The 15,375-nt window shown below is 36.0% G+C and overlaps 1 non-coding gene across 1 annotated transcript; it reads right to left on the bottom strand.

The window, feature by feature from the left end:
- Positions 1-2,726: 2,726 nt before the first annotated feature.
- LOC120600489 (5S ribosomal RNA) lies at positions 2,727-2,845 on the bottom strand. The gene has a single exon (XR_005652205.1). It is a non-coding gene; the product is annotated as a 5S ribosomal RNA (ribosomal RNA).
- Between the last annotated feature and the right edge of the window lie 12,530 nt (positions 2,846-15,375).

The raw sequence follows: 15,375 nt of genomic DNA, 5'->3' as shown, positions 1-15,375 counted from the left end.
TTTGAATTGTGTTCAGGAAGGGAATAGTATTCTCTTCCTAATTCTCCTAGGAATTCACCTTTCCTTCCTAAAAATACAGACAAAAAGCCAAAATATTACCTTCAGTAAATTAAATAAAATGATCGTTATGGAGTTGAATGTTTTATTTTAAAGTCTGGGTTGGTAACAATGAAACTAGAGTGGGCAAGCAAGTCATCAACCAATATTGATTTACTAAGGTAACACATTGCTTAAAAGTCCTTTGTACACAAGCATATAAATGTGGAGAAAATAAAATTAATAGCAGGTACAAATGGTGCCAACTCTGACAGTAATCTGAAGTGGGGGCAGTCTTGTAGGACTGAGCTGTTACCTTGCAAGGTCTGACACTAACTCCAGGTGGATAGTGGCAGAATTGAATTGGATGGTAGCATACTCAGCGGTGTTGGAGAATTGCTTGATGTGTGGATAATCTGTACATCTGTTGTCAGAAATGAATTGTAGTGTGAGAGTAAAGGAAACACAGTGAGTTTTTCATGGACACAGGAACACTAACATTATTTAAGAAACTTAATGGTGGCTGTCCTCTGTAAGGAGGTGGCTGTCCTCTGATATTGTTAAAGGAGAAGATATTATTAAAGAATTTGGTTGGTGATGGCAATGGGACTGGTTGGATGTCAAAATAATAGAAGTGGGGAGTATTTTCAATCATCAGAGGCAAGGTGGGTGCAATAGTTATTGTGAGTACAAAGTAAGAGTGACACCCATGTGGCTCTGTTTTACAAATGGTTGTGCAGATGGGTACCACTATCTCCATAGGGATATAATAGATGGGCAGCCAGAAAAAGGTGCAGCTCAAACTTTGCAATGAAAAGTGAATGACGGAGAGATGATCAGGAAACTGAAGTCAGTCACAGTATTGAAATATCAGGATTCCTCGCCCAGTTTTTGGACCTGTCACTTTTCATATCTGAAAACCACTGACGGAAGAAGAGTCAGGGTTCCCACGAGGGACACTACAACACAACGTCAAATGTATTATCAAACATTTCAAGGATTTTTGGACAAAAAGTCCAAGAAGACATTGATACCCACTAACCTGAAGCTACATCATGGTCCCCCATGGAGATGAAGTATTTTGGGGTCACATAATTATAAAGTTCTTATAGAGGTCCACCTCACAGTGAATTCAAAATATGCATGGACCCACCCAGTACCTATGTCACAGCTCGCAAAGGTATAATCAAATAGACATATTTGATATTCGACAAATTATCTACATTGTGGGATTTATTTTTGGCATGGATAGTAAAATTTATTATTGTGAGGGAGGCCAAGTGGGAAGCTTAGCTGAGATAGGAATTCCAAAACAATTTTGCATCTCGGGGAGGAAGATGAAAGAGATTAGCACTACCCTTAAGTACCTAAAAAGCTCCAAAAAAATCAAATGTTAAGATGACAATGACATACCGTTACTCAGCCAAATAACAACTCCTGTTTTAAGTGCTATTCCATTTATAGTATCTATGCTTCAGCAGATTAAAATGGACTCAGGTACATGAAATGCAGCCTTTGATCTGGTAAATGTGTTCTCTTTCATCCCCATGAGACAGAAAACTCAGAAACAGCTCAAATTCACATGGGATGAGTCCAGTCTAGCTTCACAGGTATGTCAATTCTCTTGCCCTGTTTTATAACATAGTTTGAAGAGAACTGAATTCTCTGGACTCGCTTCAGAATATTATATTGATTCACTGTATGACATCATCTTGATTGGAGCAGATGTGCAAGAATTGGAAAGTTCATTGGATCAGATGAACGAAGGTTGAACTTAGGTCACAAATATGTCAGCTCAGTTATGAAAGACAAAAACAGTTGGCTGCTGCATTGCAGGTCTATGAAGAATGGCCTGAAAGACAGTGTTGAGAGGAAATCCAATGGTAGAACTTCAGGCAATGAACCTTGTCATTCAACTTGTGAGAAAAAAGAAGTTACCTAACGCTCAGCCAGAGGTGAATGGTTAGGCTGGCTAATCATGGATCCGGAAAGAGAAATAGTGAATAATTAGTATACTGGATTCTCTCAAAATTCATGTCCACCCAGACCCTCCTCAGAATGTGACTTTATTTGCAAATATGGTCTTTGCAGGTGTAATTAATTAAGATGAGGTCATACTGAATTAGGGTGGGTCCTTCTCTGGTGACTAACTGTCCTCACAAGAAGAGGAGAAAACATGCAGAGATACAGAGAGAGAAAGAGAGAGAATAGCCTATATGATCACGCAGAGGCTCAGAGGAAAGAATGCCACGTGACCACAGAGGCAGATATTGGGACAATACACTTACGAGCCAGGGAATGCCAAGGATTGATGGCAATGACCAGAAGTCAATAGAGAGACACAAACCAGATTCTTCCTCACAGCCTTCCAAAAGAACCAACTCTTTCAATACCTTAATTTTAGACTTTGGGCCTCTGGAGCTGTGAGAGAAAGAATTTCTGTTGTTTTAAGCCACCCAACTTGTGGCAATTTGTTACTGCAGCCCCAGGAAACTAATAGAGTTGAGGACAAGGAAATCTGAAGAGGCATATGGTAAGATCGATGAGAGAGAGCACGAAGTTTAAATATTTTATATTTCATGTTAACACCTGAGACAGAGTATCTGCTCTACAAGGGGACTTAAACAGCCAAACGTGGGTCATTTGATATCAGCTGGCTTCGGTGACAATTAACTTCTACAATATCTCCATAACTACAGCACCTGGTCTTCCTAGGTGGTCTCCCATCCAAGTACTAACCAGGCCCAACCCTGTTTAGCTTCTGAGATCAGACGGGATCAGACGCGTTCAGGGTGGCATGGCTGTAGACTATATTAATATTTTTATTGTTCTAGAATTAGATAACATAAGTGTTCACTTTAAGAAGTCAGTATTAAAATTGCAAGTGCAAAACAAACTTGACGTAAAATATAAAAGCCTTTAGGAAGTGTAATATATATTGTATTTTTATGCCACACACACACACACACACACACACACACACACGCCATTACCTCACACATGGATACGCCCAAAAAAGATCTGGAGAATGAGGCGACATGGTGTAGATTTGATGTTTTGAATGTTTTGCTTTGGGTTTGGCTTGTGCACATTGTGTGTTATAAAAAAAAAATAATAACTTCCAATATATCTGGTGTCTATTATTCACACAATCAGCCAAAGGTCTGGAAGGCTTGTGGCTTGAGTCCAGTTTTATAACTGTTGTTTAGTATACTAAGTTTCAGGTTAAAATTAGCTTCCTTTTCCTTCAGGTACAAGTATGGCATTATGCTTACAAGCATAGCATTATAGTTTTATAAGTTCAAACAAATAAATAAATAAACATATAAATAAATATAATATTAAATACCATATTGAAGAATAAAGAAAAGACATGAGTAACATTTAAAGAAATCACTATGGCTACATAAGAAATTCCCTGGTAGGATCAGGATTAAAGATAATTTTAAAGGCTTCATGGTTATAGAACAAATTAAGAAAATATTATGTGAGGAATGTAATGACCAAGTTCAATATTTTCCTGTAAGGGAAATAGAAAGTTGTAAAGTCACATTAGCCCTGTGGAGCCTGGTCCCAAAGCAGTATCACGGTTAAAAGAACACAGTCCAAGCAATCAAAAGTAATTTCAAAATGTATAAATTTCACATGACAATTCCTTAAATCACCCATAATTAGGACCATACATGCTTTTGAGTTTTAAGTCATGTGCTGTTACATGTATTTTGAATGTATAATTCATACAGTGATATACGTATATAATATAGAATACAAAATTTAATTTTACATTATTTTAAATTATATAATGAACAATGATGCCATGAATATACAGTTTAATTCCTTTCAATTTTAATAAGTGTGTTCTTTCAAACTATTATACTTCAAATCCCATCGCTATTTTTTAAGGTAATGAAATGGGTATACAATCTTCAGCAAAACTATATCCAGCATCATTCATTTTTGCTTCAATAACCTATTTCCCTTCCACAATACAGCTGTGATTTCATTTTTCTTTTACACCTTATGAAATAAAACTTCTAACCTCTACATTTGAAGTGCGTTCTGTTTTTATCTTCTCCCACGTCCGTTCTTTTTCTCTACCACAGAAGACCTGGACCTTCTCAAGGGGAAGACAGAATTCTCTGTTGTCAAAAGAGAGAAAGGAAAATCTAGGAATACAGTCTATCCTGCAATAAACAACAAAAGCAACAACAACAACAACGGAAAAGCCAAGTAAGAAGGCGTAAGTCTGTGTACTAGACTTATTTCGTATACTTATTATTTTAAACCATATAAATTGCCATTTTAGGTTGTCAAAAATGACTGCGTATTGGCTCCTTCATATAATTCAGCTGAATACAGCGAGGTATGTGAAGGAATAAAAAACTACTTGCATCTTTGGTCTTCTGCTTAAGAAGAGAAAGACAATGGGTAAAATAAACATCAAATTTTCCAATCACTTGTCTTACATCTATTATTCTGTAATTCTCTGTCTTTGTAGGTACTATCATCTGGGCCTCCCAAGAAATGTTGAGGCCATTTATTTCCATTATTAAATGATTTCTCATCACCCAGTGTTTCAGTGACTCTCCACTTAAGGTAGAGACCTTTCTTGTTGCTCATCTTATCATGATACCATATCAGAATGTTTTGATTATTCTGTAAACCCACGCAGGCCCCCAATCAACACCCAAACTGACCTCCCTGCCCTAAACTATGCTCCTTCTAGAATTTTGTACTATATACTCTGGAACCTTTAGTTCTATTATTTCTTACAAACTTTTCATTATTTTTGAAAACAAATACTAAATGCCCTGCTATCTAAGTCAAATAGTTGATAATTTTCTACTGTGTTTTTATTGAATTTATTCCATAACAAAATGTTATGACAATATTTTAATGCCAGTGCATGATGTCAGGGTCTAAGCTGAGACGTGAAACCAAGTGATGTAATGAACTTTATCAGTTGGAATAAAACAGATCGATTATAGTTTGTGGCTTAAAATTGCTTAATAATAGCAAGTGTAGTCCTCGGAACTGTGTATAAAACTCCTTTCACACGTGCCTAATAATTCTAGAGAGATTATTCCAAGGGGGAAAAATTACCTTCATCACTGGGCTACCAACAAAACAAGCAGAAGTGGATTAATGTAATTGCTTAATCAACAACATTCAGCCAAAAGTCTCCGAGTGTGTAGAATTAATCATCTTATTGTAAGATTCATTAAAAAGTAATGGGCATAGTGAGAACATTGCACAGCTGGGAATAATTTTGTTCCATTAAAAATAAAAATAAATACACCCTGGAAAACATTATTTTGACAATATTTTGCTCCATGCCTTGTCTTAAAAACAAGGATTTTGTTCCCTCATGCAGTGCATAATGCCGTCATCATATTTTCAGTAATATAAAGTGTGTGAAAGACAAGAGTCACAGGCATGATCAAGTTCAGTAAAAGAACCTCTTTTCCCTAAAAGAACCTCTTAGCACTAGTTAATGGTCAGTAAAAGTGTGAAAATCTTTATTATTCTTCACTCTGTAAGGATTATATTTTCAACGTAGTGGTTTATAGTTTCTAGAGCTTAAAATCTAGTTAGTTTATGAATTGAAAGTTTAGAAATTATATATGAAACTTATTTCCAAATATAACTGAATAGTTAAAAATGAAGTACTATTCACTGATGGGGTTGAGGAGAGAAAGAAATTAGCAGTGTAAGAAGGGGGTTGGTTGTTATATTCTTTGATATTTAAATAGTCATTGTTAACCTACCATTAACTCTAGCTTCCAGAAGACAATTCAGTATGAAATCGTTCTTTGTGGATTGTCTTCTGGTATTTGCAAAGATGCATCACTGTTTTGGTACCTATTGGAAAGTTGAGATTCAACTTTCCGTTGACAAATAATTTGATTGTTCCAACAAATTATTCTGTTTTATTCTCTCTTGTGCATGGTAAATGGTCACGGAATCTGAGGATGATGGAGTTTTGCTAGTCATTAGATTTGATTCTTTTGAGGTCTATGGTTTTGAGAGAAGAGTTGACATTCATGTATGTACTGATGATGACATCCAAACTAGATCTTTAGACCCTACTAAGTAACTGACTTTTGTTATCTACATATGCCGTTAGAGGTTTAGACTTTACCCTTATTTTCTCCTCATATAAAGCCTTTAAAAAAGCTCTCCTCTTTGGTCCACAATAATTCATCTCATACCCTTAGTTTACATACCCCATTCAGCAAGACTAATGCTTGGAATATAGCCAAACACCATCTTTTGTTCCTCAAACGTTTCCCTAGAGCATTTCCCCTATCCCTGCCAAGTGTTTTATCAAATATTCCTCCAACATAAAAGAGGAAAAAAAAATTTTCCTGCTAAGAAAATAATATTTTTCCATATTGTTACATTATTAATGAGTCTAGAAGTTTCATTTGAATTGTATGGCAGCAGTCTCCAACTCTAATTAGAATCACCTGAGAAACTTTAAAAACACATTTTCCTGGGACCCCTCCCACACCTATTGCTTCAGAGTTTCCTAGGGTAGACCAGAAACTCTGGCCATGTTTCATCTGTCGCAGGTGATTCTGGGGAGAAGCCAAGTTCAGAAACCACTGACCTATGGAAATAACTGTATTATACATCCAAGGCCTTCCATTTACCAATATTTACCAAAATATTTTGGGAAGAGACCAGAATTTGGCCACACAGAAAAGATCTTAGACATGTTTCTTTATAGTTCAGTTTCAATAATTTCCTTATATACCATAAAAGACAGAGACAAAATTTAAGATTAAAAAAAAGCATTTTTCAGGATACTGCATGCCCCAACAGAGACAGTTAAAGAAATACTTATCTAGCGTGTCCTCCTCCTCTGAGGCTCCTTGGTAGGGTGTGTTCAGTATTACAGAAGGGTTTTGCTCATTCTCAAGCTACTGATAAGAAACTTATTTTATATTTAAAGCTATGAAGTAGCAGTTAAAATGAACAGTTGTCCAGTATAAATTTCATTTATTTTTTATTTCTGGTAAAATGGCTAATAATACAAAACTTTGATAACTCCCTTTAAATTTTGTTAAAGAATTTACATCATTTGTGTGAATCTTGGTTCATGAAAATTTGGGGGAAATAATTTTTTTAAATCTAGAGTGACAAAGAAAAAACTATACAATTTTTTCAAAAATCAACATGTCAGTCAATTGTACAGAATTATTTGATTATCTTCTTTTGATATGGAATATTTGAAAACAAATTCTGTTTATAAATATAAATTGCGTGCTTACCAGAAACAAGGAACAAATATGATAGTATGAGTTCCATAATTTTTTTACTAAATGTATGTGTGTTAGAGTGAAACAGAATTAGGTTAAAGTTTTCAGGATGTATTTACTAAATTGTTTTCTTATATTCAGGTGGAATAAAAATTTTCAGGAATTTCTTCTCCATTATTTTCATCTTTAGCATAAGTGAAGTTCCATTTGTGTACATGAAGACTGTGTTATTCAAAGCTTTTAAACAAACAGGATATTAATAATCCCATATTATTAACATGTTTGCATTATGACATAATTGTTAGCAATACCTTGCATGTTCCCAGTACTTTGTGGTTTATAAAATATTTTCGTATATATCTTATTTCCTTGATTAAAATGTGTACCTTTCATTCACCTTTCAATATTTCTCAAATAATGGGATTATTCTTAAAATCAATATACTTAATGTGCAAAAGGTGTTCTTTACTCAAAAGCTTTCTATGAGCTTTATTATAATCTATGGAATATTAAAATCAAAGAAATGTTGTATTGTTTGTTGATTCTAAAGACCATACGTTATTATTTCTGTTGATTCTAAAGACAATTTTAGAGAGTTGACAGGGTTTATATTTTCCTCATTTAAACAACAAGGAAATTATGCCCCATATAGAACTTAAGTCTAAATTTGGTGAAGTGCACCTCCCAATGGATTGCATTGCTGCTAAAGTTATCATATGTCAAAATTTACACAGATTATGGAAAGGAAGAAGTATTCCGTCTTTCTTAGAACGCAGACATACAGACAAAAGAAGAATACAGTGGTGTGCAGTATAATTTTCTCTAGCAAGAGTTTCCAAGAGGAAATATAATATGTTTAGTTTCAAGCATCTCTTATTCAAAGAGAGTCATGCGGTAAGCATCTCTGTTAGGCATGTGGTTCAGGCAAAGCAAACTCCATCCTTCCCATTCCTTTGTTTGCTGAGGCATGCTACCTACCCAATACCCCGTGATAATCTCTGGCCCGTGAAACATGCCAAGCTCTGCCTGTTTCTCTCAACTGGGTGGTGACAGCTTCCAGCTGGACACCTGATCAATCATACCTGTCATTGGCCTCCATGTCTAGGGCGTGATTGCTTTTGTTTGTTTGTTTTCTTAGCTTGCTCCACTGTTTTACTGGCAGGCTTGCTTGCTTGTCCATTAAAAGCCAAATGTGAAAGCAGCAAACTCCACCATCTGGGAGAAAGGAAAGGGTCTGGCACATCTCACTGGCCTTGATTGTATCAAAGCTCCTAGAGGCTGCTACTTTTTCCTCGCTGCTGACATGTTTTGGCTGCAGTGGGTCGTGATGAAGAAGGAGAGGTGTGTTTGGGTGGTGTTTTTGTTTTTCTTCTTCCCCCCTCCAAGATCTCTTTATAATTTTAGCATGAATTGGATAATAGGATAAAATGTCAGATATCTTTGAGAGGATTTTTCCGGTAATGAAATATTTATCTACTTTGACCATTCAAATGGGTGATTCAATTCTGGACAAGCAACTGTTAAGGCTTTTTCAAATGTAAGGGGCTTTCTTTGATTCCTTGAAGGAAAGTATTACAGTTTATATTTATTTGTTCGGGGATCTATGGGAGATGTGACATGAAACACGTCTCCATTTGGCCTTTTCTTTTTTAAGCCTTGAAATGTGAAGTTTAACAGCAAGCAGGATCTACGAGTTAGTACTCAGGGTGAAAATGACATGTGAACACAGCCATCTTCTCTCCAATACACAGCATTTTAAATGTCAGAGCACTCCTCCTCACAAGGAATGCCGAAGATGGTGTTTTTAGACAATCCCCTTTGATGTATTTCTCTTCTTTCCTCAACTCTTTGTCAAAACAAGTTACCAACTAAGAGATATGGGTTTGTGTGTGTGTGTGTGCGTGTGTTTATCCATCTTACTTTTGATGATAACTTGGGTTGCTTTCAATACGCAACTAGTATGAGGAACGCTGCTATAAGCATTCTTGTACATATGTTTCGGTGGCCACATGTCCTCTTTTTTTTTTTCCAGGGATATATAATTGGCAATGAAATAGCTGGGTTACAGGAATAAGGGACATGTATTGTATTTCCAAGGATACTACCGCGGTCTATATGATTTGATTTCTGCAGAAACGAAGGAGAAGAGCCAGCTTCTATGCGGTACTCATGACATTTTGAAGACTGAAAAGGACATATCACTTGAGTGGAAAATGAGGAAATTAGAAAATGGCATTTAGCAAGTCGCACGAGTTAAATAGCTGTAGAGCAGATACACACAGCGAGGCCCCAGTCCACATGGAATCACTCCAAGGAATAATATTCCTGTATCCTCTTAAATCCGATCCCGAAAACAGTGTCTTAAAGGTATAGGAAGGGCATATACAAATACATAAAACCTCGACGTTCCAGACAAACGGAACTTCCCAGGAAACACATTTCTTGGTATAATTTCTAACAAAAACTGTAATAGCTGTGGTGTGGAGAGAGACAGAGCAGAGAAATGATTCAAACTCAGATTGTGTCCTTTCTGCCATAACTGAAAAAAGAAAAAAAAAAATCTTAAGCAAATGATCACTTCCCCTCAGGGCTAGGTCAGCCTTTGGATAAAGAGAACCAAAAGAAGTACCAAAAGAAGCTGTTAGAATTCCTACACTCCCCCTGCACAATCACACCACTACTTTGAAAATGTGCTTTTTAAAAAGACTTACTTCATTCTGGAACATAAGTCAATTCGATGTAATGCTATTGTTACTTAAATCACTGGGTGGGGGTGGGGAGGGGGACAACAGGTGCCTAGGTGATGAACTACCGAAATGATTAAATAGTTTATTTGACAAAAGTATATTATGACTGGGGTACGTTGTCGTTATGCAGGGTGATGCATCATTTTGCAATAAAAATGGAACATTTCTGAACCTATTGTTATCTATGATTGAAGCTTCCTTTACATAAGTTTATGAGATATATTTTCATCATTCCCACAGGAAACTATATTCTTACTTTCAGACATTCCTATAACCACCAGAATTTCTATCACACAGGATCTGGAAATGATATTTAAAACATAACGAGATAGAATGACTCAAGGCTTTGCAGTGTGGTGATTAAGCTATAATTGCATAGAATTTGTTTTTCACTCTCTAGTTCATTGTCATCTTATTACAGCCCTCTGCAAAATGGGTATAATATTATACAAGTTCATTAGATATAAAGTAAATAGAAACATGAGTATTCACGGTCTTTAAGAAAATCATGTGATTTACCCATAATTTCAGTTTCGAGAAAAATTGGAAGACGATAAACAGCATCAGTGATGGGCTCCATCAAATAGTTCATTTCCTGTATCGTTGCTCCTATCATATCAATTACCACCAGATTTCACATAGAGAGTTAGAATGGGTTAGATCATGGAATTGGACAAAAATAATGGCTCATATGTTTGAGGGCATTAGGTGTCAAATGATTTCCATGTACATTGCATTGAAACCCTGCAATGAAGCAGTGAGGCATATGGTCACAAGTACCATCCTTGGAGGCATACTACTCAAGTTTGCACCTCAGCTCTTGAGCTTGGGAAGTCACTTATCTGAGCCTCGGTTTCCTCATACATAAATGTAGGTTAAAAAATTACACTTACAGCTTAGGACTTACAGAGACATCAGATGAGTAAATGCACATATACTATCAAGGATCACCTCTGACACGCATAGACGTGCAGTGAATGTGATCCATCACAACCTAAACTGCAGATGAGAAGCCCGAGGTTTAGACAGGATAAGTGACTTGCCAGGTGTCATACAGGTAATGTGCCATAGCCCAGATAGACCCCTGCCTGAGCCTTCCCACTTAAATTCCAATTCGACATTCTTTTCACCAGCTTTTACTAGGTTGCTAATATTGGCCAAGCAGTGTACTAAGCACTGAGGATGTAAAGATGATTAAGGCTTATCTCAAAATCTAGTGTAGAAGATACAATCTCGGAGTTGCATAATTTCAAAGTGGATATCAGAAATGTATCTACTCGCTCTTCTTTAGCCCCTCCTCTTCATTTTAACGCTACTCTCCTTGTTAATAATATGCTAATCACAGAGAGTAAGGGTAAGAATGTAACTATGCAAATCATGATAGACCATGAAACATAACAATACATTAACCATGAAGCATCAGTCTTAGTAGGATTTGTTCTTGGGCAGTGTGAGAGTTCTCCCTCATACACCCAGTTAGACTTTAAAAAGTATTGAAAAAAAGGCAATAAACCCACATTGAGAGAGTTCGATCACCTATGACTTTCTAATAAAGCTTCACTGCTTGTGATGTTGGGAGCGAATCATCATAGCATATGTTTGTTAAACTTCATTATTTCATTATGAAGTGTATATAATTTTTCAAGGCATGCACGCATCATGGGAAGAGGGAGGAAGAAGCCCACACAGAAATAGATAGGGATCTTATTTTCTTAATGTAAAATTTATACTCAATTAAGTAGGGTGGTAACACGAGTCTTAATAATTTTAAGTAAGATAAGAATATAATCAGACTGTGGAACAGCATTCAGATGGCAGGATGTATGGTTAACAGAGGCACAAATGAGAGAGGTTTGGGCATAGCCCCGATGTTTTTAGGAACAAAATATTTGCCCGTGGCAGTGATAATATAATGGGAGCTATCTTCCAAACACAGCTAATACTTATTTTAAATGAAGCACATCATTACTAAAATTCCTTCCGGTTTCTTAGAGAAAGAATATATGAGTTTGTGGTCTCCTGTAAAACTTCCTCTGAATATATTTGGGCTTTGCTTTGTTTTGGACATGACTTTATTCTTCAAGTTCTCAGCCAGCCAAATCTGTGCTTTATCTTCTTGCTTGGTATAATGCCTGAACAAGGCTTTCCAAACAGCTTCCTGTCTGGCTTGTTTAAAACATACCTCTTTGCTGTCTCTGAGCTGAGCTGCAGGGAGGATATGAAGTCAACAAGCATAAGGTGAAAATAAATAACCACCTCGTTCAAACAAACCACTTGCCTCAGTCAATAGTTTCTGACCCTAACAAAGTTCCATGGTTATCTTATTATCACACTTCTTTAAGGTTAACCCTTCAAAGATTTTCTTGTTTTGAAGTTCTAAACATCATGCATGCTAAAATGACTCAGGTATTATCACGTATTGAGGATTCATGATGTCCTTGTAAAAAAAAAAAAAAAGGAAAACCCAGGCAACTAATCAATAAAATAATTTTGAGTCTTTGAAATGATTCCAGGTCAATTTTTCTTGGCAGTTTTTTGGCTTCCTGAATTATACTGACCCAAACCATGAATAATGATCTAAAATTACACAATATACAGAAACCATCTGTTCGATAGGAACAACAGGGTGATGTCATGGGGCCATTTCTAATCTCGATTTAATGTCCTGCCAGTGCTGATGTCACTGGCTTGGCAACACATTGGCAGACTCCAATTTGTTAAGGATGAGTAGATTCAAGAAGGAAATTGTAGGACTGAGTGGAAAGGGACTTATTTTTTTCCTAAACTGGAGGTGGACTAACAAGAAATGGCAAGAGCTGACAGTAGAATGACCAGTATACACTCCATTGCAACAATATGAGTGTTATAGTTCACAAATGCATCATGTCTCTTTTGCATTCATCAAGAAACAAAGTCCCCGGTCTTCTAAAAAGAAATCTGTTGCAGACGCTTTCATGGGAATAAAACACAGTCGCACCAAAAGAAGATGGTAAGGAGTAGCCTTTGCTTAAGGGTCCAGAGAAATTCTAGAGGTCAAAGAGGTGTCTGTCCATGAGATAGATAAACAATGTATAACCTATAAGGTTATCGATTTATATGTAAATGTTGAAGGTAGGAACCACGAGGTAATCATCCATCTACATTTAGCCCTAACTGATTTACCTTTTTTCTTTTTTTGCATCCCACAACAAGAAAAATAACAACGAAATGACATAGAAAAGTTTGAGAGAATTCAGAGAAGTACAACAAATGATTAAAAATGATTAAAGGGTTAGATGATCAGTTCTGGGATAAAATGTTCAATACTTGGGGCATTGATAGGACATGAGTAGTAAAAAAAAACTTGAAGGGCACAGACATATAAGATTCTTTGCTGCAGAAACTATTGCTTGTACACCAAAAATGTTGCAGCTTTAAGGAGTTAGCAAAGAAAGCAAAAATTAATGCTCTTTTTTTTAAGGCAATGTTTTTGTCTGAATTACCGGCGTAGAGAAAATTGTGTTGACCGTCTACTTAAAACATCGCAGGTTTCAATTTTCAAATCAAATTATTTGAGTGAATGAAGTACAGCTTATTTGTGATTTAAGGGCTTCTGTAATGAAATTTTGAAGTGCATTTCATTAATAGACTAGATATGTTAAAGTGTATATTTGCTATATGACTAAAGTAAGGGAAACTTACAAAAGCTGGTGCCAATTATAACTGCGATTAAATAATATAATGACACAGTATGACACCGGAAGCAACTCTGAGTTTTTAGGTGCATCTCAGAAGTGTACAAAAGCACTACTAATTTAAAATTAGGCATATATATTGTATGTTTTCTTTTAAAATATCATATAAAAGACTTTAAATTTTAGACTCCCCTTAATTATTAAGTGCAAAAATTTCATACTTGTAAAATGACATAAATCACAATTCATGTCATTTTAAGATAATGTAGATTTCCATTAGATTCAATGAAGTAAAAGAATTTGTAGGTCTGAGGGAACAGACAATGAAGCAGATTCTATGTATGTATTTAAGCTTTTTTGGGGGTGGGAATGTTAGATTTCATTAGTTATTATAGAATTTTTCCCCAAATAAACCATAGTCACATGAACTTTGGAAATCAGAAATTGAAAGGCTTAAACCATTTTATTTGGAAAGCACAGAACAAAACATATCTAGAGTGTGTACTTTATGAGATTAAATAGATTTACTAAACAATTGTAAACCAATACCAAGACCCAGAAGAGAAAGTCAAGGAAAGAAAGTTTTCTTGATTGCAGCCCAGTTAAGCAATTTCATTAGAATGGTTGTTTTTCAAATATGTGCAATTTCGCCAATGGGAAGTGTGTTTTCTGGTGATAGATAGAAACAGTGATGAGTCCCAGCCAGGATGCCATTATGAAGACAAAAGGTCACCGGGGTCTCCTTACAGCAAACACATGTTTTCCATTGCGTGCCTCCCCTCTGCTGGATATTCTTGCCACTCGTTAGAATTTATCGACACATAATTCCTCTGCAAAAGGGATTGTGGAAAATGCAGTCTTACGTAATCTTTCTCTTCTCTCTTTATCTGAAGAACTGAGTGAATGGCGGGTCCCAGTGACCGTTGGGTGGCGATGATGGAGTCGAGGGAAGAGGAGAGAAGGTGAGCTGTTGCGTGCAAAATGTCCATTCCCCGTTTTGAAGCATACACAGACCTTTCAATGCTTCACTTATCTCATATTGTAAACTCCAACTTGAGGAGAAATATTCACCAGACAGGCCATAAATCATGCCCAAAGACAGGTGCAATAAATACCAATGTCAAAAAGTTACAAAGTAAAATTATATTGTTTTGACAAGGCTTCCAGATGCGCTGACAACAGGGCAAGTAAATGGTCTCTTTTCTGAGGGTCCACATTACTGACCCATGGGTGGAGAGAAGGACCCCAAGCCATCAGAAGAAGAACAGTCTCTTAGAATTTTAACACTTGTCATCCTTATTAGACTCAAGGAGATGACAAGCAAAGATTCCTCTGCCTATACAGAGAAATTATCACATGTGAAAATCTTATCTATGAAAAAGCATTTAACACAAACTCAAATACCACGGGGGAGACATTTAACACGTACTAACGCCCTTCATGGAAAATGTGCTTATAAATCAAATCGTTGTAAATATATGTATATATAATATTTACTATTTGATGAAATACACAGTGATCTTTTTGTAAATAATCACTTAGTCCTTATTTGCATAAATCTGGATTTCATCATATTAAATGAAAATACTTTTGTATAAATTGTATTATTTCTCGTACAAAACAGTTTAACTTCAAATATTCTAGTTTTCTTAA

This window comes from Pteropus medius, unplaced genomic scaffold, assembly GCF_902729225.1.
Source record: "Pteropus medius unplaced genomic scaffold, Ma_sr-lr_union100, whole genome shotgun sequence".
Lineage (NCBI taxonomy): Eukaryota > Metazoa > Chordata > Mammalia > Chiroptera > Pteropodidae > Pteropus > Pteropus medius.
Note: the sequence above shows the minus strand (reverse complement) of the source record. Positions and strands in the feature narration are given on the sequence as shown.